Genomic DNA, 5,125 nt, shown 5'->3' with positions numbered 1-5,125 from the left:
AGGTCATATTTAGAGCACATTTATTGACCCAACTTTTGCTGTTATCTGTATGATAGTTTTTTTTTTTGTTTTTGTTTTTTTGTTTTTCGAGACAGCATTTCTCTGTGGTTTTGGAGCCTGTCCTGGAACTAGCTCTTGCAGACCAGGCTGGTCTCGAACTCACAGAGATCTGCCTGCCTCTGCCTCCCAAGGGCTGGGATTAAAGGCATGCGCCACCACCGCCTGGCTTGTATGATAGAGTTTATAACCAGCCAAAATTAAATTTTTCTTGCTGTAATCAACCAGAAGAAGATAAAGGTAATTGTATTTTCTTGAATATTCATTCAAGTTTCAATTTATTTTTTCCTTTTCAAGTAAAGATCCTGTGTTTTGAAGTTCTGGTAGTAAGGGCTTGCTTCTTCCTGCTGGGGTCACTGAGGAAGTTATGCACTTAGTCAGCGGTCACTCATGGCCCATCAGTGGCTAAAATTCCAGTATGTTGAGTAGAGTTCATCTTCTGTCTTCTTGAATTGTATCTGGGGAACAAAAGAGTCTGAATAAAATACCTAGAATTGTATGTGGATGTAAACTGCATGTTAGAAGAGGGCACCAGATCCACTATATGTGGCTGTGAGCCACCACCTGGGTGCTGGGATTGACCTCAGGACCTCTGTAAGAGCAGCTGGTGCTCTTAACCTCTGAGGCATCTCTCCAGCCCCCATTTATTTATTTATTTTTAAATAAATTTATGTATTTATTTTATATCCCGGCTGCAGTTTCCTCTCTCTCTCCTCTCCTCCCAGTTCCTCCCCCCATCCACTCCTCCATTTCTATTCAGTAAAGGTCAGGTCTCCCATGGATATCAACAAAGCATGGCATAGCAAGTTGCAGTAAGAAGGCTGGGCAAGGCAACCCAGTATGAGGAATAGGGTCCCAAAAGCCAGTAAAAGGGTCAGAGACAGTGTCTGCTCCCACTGTTAGGGTCCCAGAGGAACACCAAGCTACAGAACCATAACACATGTGCAGAGGGCCTAGCTCAGTCCTATGCAGGCTCCCTGGTTGTTGGCTCAGTCTCTGCCCCTATAAGCCCTGTATTTTCTTATGATGTCCTTGACCCCTCTGGCTCCTACAATCCTTTCTCCCCCTTCTTCTGCAGGATTCCCCAAACTCTGCCTGGTGTTTGCTGTGGGTCTGCATCTGTTCCTATCAGTTGTTGGACAAAGCCTCTCTGATGACAGCTGGGCTGGGCACCAATCTGGTCACAGGAGACGCCAGTTCAGACTGCGTATCCGCTATTGCTAGGAGTCTAAGCTGGGGTCTTTCTTGTAGGTTCTTGGGAGATTCCCTTGCACCAGGTTTTTACCCGACCTCAAAATGTCCCCCCTTCCAGTAATCTTTTTCAGTACTCTTCAACTTGGTCATCGCTCATGTTCTCACCCCTGCCCACCCTCAATCCACTTACAAAATCTCTTCTATTTCCTCTTCCCAGGGAGATCTGGGCATCTCCCCATGAACCTAGATAAAGAAGCCAAAATATATTATGTGGGAGGTACTTCTGTCTATGTGTTGCTTTTATTGGTTAATAAAGACACTGGCTTGGCCTATAGCAAGGTAGAAGGAAGGTGGAGTCAGAGAGAAGTCATGGATCCTCTGCCTGAGATAGACAGAGGTAATGCTGGGAATATTACCCGGTAAGTCACTGTCACATGGCAATACACGTATTACTAGAGATGGATTAGTTTAGGATATGAATTAGCCAAAAATACCCTTAAACTATTGGCCAAACAGTATTGAAAATAATACAGTTTCTGTGTGATTATTTTGTGGCTGGGTGCTGGGACCAACGAGTAGCCCCCTCCCCCAAAGAGGTAAAAGTAAGAGCCAGTGGCTGGCTGTTTGCTTCTCTGACCTTCAGGCTGAACTCCAGTATCTGTCTCTGGGTATTTATTGATCGTGCTACACATCATGTTAATTGACATCATATATCAGATGGACTTAGCAGATATCCACAGAATATTCTACCCAAGCATTTTACTCAGCAACCTACAAAAGCATATTTATAACAGACCACCCCCTGGGGTACCAAACAAATTCTAACAAATCTAGAAAGGTTGAAAGCACACCTTGTACCCTGACCATTGTGCAGTAAAACCTAAAATCAGACAAACTCATGGAGCTTAAAGAGCTCATTAACAATGAATGGTTCCGAAGAAACCAAGAAACAAAATGACTGTAGCTAAATGAAAATACAACAGGACCTTGGGACACACTGCAAGCAGTCCTGTGGGGAAAATGTATAGTTCTGAGTAAAAAAAAAAATTCTGAACACACATAAATGAGTTAATGATGCAACTCAAGAATTTGGAAAAACAAGAACAAACCAAACCTAAAATCCCATATATATGGCAAGAAATAAAAGACATGATAAATAGTGAAGTTGAAACAAAGAAAACCATACAAAGAGCAAGTCTACGAGCTGGTTCCTGTGTAGATGATGCTGTAAGCTCCACAGATGCTGGCTCACCCAGATCAAAGGACTGACTCAGACGTGACAACAGACACAAAAGAGATTCAGGATGCTATAAGGGGACACATCATAACCTCTACTCCTGCCAGGTGTGGCTCGGGAGGCGGAAGCAGGTGGATCTCTGAATTCAAGGCCAGCCTGGTACACAAGAATTCCAGGACAGCCAGGGCTACACAACTCTGTCTCAAAAAACTAAAAACCAAAAAACCCGTACTTCCAAACCTCCATCTAGGAAGCTAGTATTACCCTAACACTAAAAAACCTAGACCAGGTAAAGACATAACAACAGAAAGAAAATTGTAGGCTAATATTCTTGATGAACATCAATTAAAAAATAGATAACATTTAAAAAGATTATCCACAATGACCAAATTGGCTTTATCCAGGAGATGCAGAGATAGTTCAACATATATACATCAATAAATGTAAATCACATTGGTCATCTCAGTAGATGCAGAAAAATTGTTTTTATAGTACTGAAAGTTCAGCTGCAGCAATAAGTCAGGATAAGAAAATTACAGGGATACAAGTAAGGAAGGTGGTCAAGCCATCCCCATAGCAGACGGTCCATTGGAAATGGTCCAGAGTCAATGTGCACAAATTCACAGCTTTCCATATACCACCAACAAAAACCTGAAGATAATACATACCCTCCAATTCACAACAGTCTGAAAGGAAATATCCAGGAATAAACTTAATCAAAGAGATAAAAGACCTCTACAATGAAAACTTGAAACTTTGGTAGAATTAACACTGTGAAAGTTACCATTCTACCAAGCGCTATTTATTGATTCAGTGCAATCCCAATCAAAGCCCCATCTCATTCTTTACGGTAACAGGAAAAAAAAACTATCCTGAAATTCATAGGGAACCACACAAGACCCTGGATAGCTAAAACAATCATGATCATAAGAACAATACTGGATGGATGACCATTCCAGATTTCAAGATATATTTTAGAGCCCTGGTGATAATACGGTACAGGCACAAAACCCGTGTAGACCAGTGCAACAAATCGTGAGTACATGGGTCTCCAGCCACTTGGTAGTTGACAGAGATGCCAAAAAGACACCGGAAACAAAAGTATCTTCAACAGATGGTGCTGGACAAACTGGACATCCACACACATAACGATAAAATTAGGCCCATATCTATCATCTCATACAAAAAAAAATTCCAAGTGGATCAAAGACCTAAGCATGAAACCTGAAACTGCTGAGAAAACACAGGCAGCGCCCGAAACGATTCAGGTGTGGAAAGCTCTTCCTGACCAGGGCTCTGTCTACACGATTCAGGTGTGGAAATCCCTTCCTGCCCAGGGATTAAGGCCCAAACCTGACAAGTGAGACTTGATAAAACTGAAAAGCTCTCATGGTGCCGGGAGGGGAGCCATCCCGGGCTGCTCAGCAGGGATGCCCACTACGATCTACAACAACCACTCCCAGGCCAGGTCATTCCCAAGGGGCAATATAGCTTGGAGCCTGTCTGGAACTCACTGTAGACCAGGCTGGCCTTGAACTTATAGAGCACCCGCCAGTGCCTCCTGAGTGCTGGGATTAAAGGCGTGTGCCACCACCGCCCGGCTAATAGTGGCACTCTTATTTTAGAGGTAGCCAGTAGCTGTCTAATTAGATTTAAGGTCCATTCAGCAGGAGGGAAATCAAAATCATGCCTGGTACGTGAAACCCAGCCAACTACCCAGGGTTAGTGAGGTCACGAATCTTAAAAGGAGAACCTATTACTGCTATTTTTAAACCAACACAATCCTTAAACACATTCTAAATACTTTCTACTCACAGATAAGTACAGCTTCTCATTCCTCACCAAAGAAACTTTTCTTAGCTGTAGACGGAGACTATCACAGAAAACCACAACTGCTCAGAATACAGTAAGCAGCAGATCATGGGATGCCCAGCCCCAAGAGACATACAATATCTGTTGTATACAACACAACTCCTGCACTAAGGTTAAGAGACATCTTGGAAGAGGGCATGAGAAGACTGTAAGAGCTGGAGAACCAGGAGGGAAATGAGAGAGAAGCTTTACCCATGACACCTCAACAACATGGCGGCCAGAACAAGAGACATGCCAACATGGAAGGGAAATACTGCATGGGGTCCCACCTCTAGACAAAGAACAAAGGAGAGAAAGAGAGACAGAGACAGAGAGGAAAAAAATGAATTAGTTTTCCTTACCTCCAATAGCCAAAGCAGAGGTAAGGAAGACTTTCTTATCTAAAGCTTATTTCTACGCTGCTTGGCTTTTATACTAAAGAGAATCTTGAATTAAGAATAGTTCCCAAGAATTTTGATTTTCATATTAAATGAGAAGGCAGAAAAAGGTGTAGTTAAGGGACATTCTGATGGTCAGCTTGCAGGAGGCAAAGACTATTTTATTTGTGTTTTAATAAATAAAGCTTGCCTGAAGATCAGAGTGCAGAGCTAAGCCACTAGAGGCCAGAGAGTTTTGGCACACACCTTTAATCCCAGGACTCAAGGCCCCCTGGGCTCCAGAAGAGCGAATCTGTCTAAAGAGAAACAGAGTTCACACTAATCCCAGCACCAGAGAGGAGATCGTGCAGTCTGGGTACAGTCTGAGGTCTGGAGGAGAGCACTGCAG

The 5,125-nt window shown here is 43.1% G+C and overlaps 1 protein-coding gene across 1 annotated transcript in view; it reads right to left on the bottom strand.

Moving 5' to 3' along the window:
- Positions 1-306: 306 nt before the first annotated feature.
- The window catches only part of Rpap2 (RNA polymerase II associated protein 2), a 70,696-nt gene continuing 65,877 nt past the window's right edge, over positions 307-5,125 (bottom strand). Inside the window, exon 13 of the mRNA XM_005359647.2 lies at positions 307-515. The gene's annotated coding sequence lies outside the window, so the exon portion shown is untranslated. The remainder of the gene's footprint in view (positions 516-5,125) is intronic.

This window comes from Microtus ochrogaster, linkage group LG1 (genome assembly GCF_000317375.1).
Source record: "Microtus ochrogaster isolate Prairie Vole_2 linkage group LG1, MicOch1.0, whole genome shotgun sequence".
Classification (NCBI taxonomy): domain Eukaryota; kingdom Metazoa; phylum Chordata; class Mammalia; order Rodentia; family Cricetidae; genus Microtus; species Microtus ochrogaster.
Note: the sequence above shows the minus strand (reverse complement) of the source record. Positions and strands in the feature narration are given on the sequence as shown.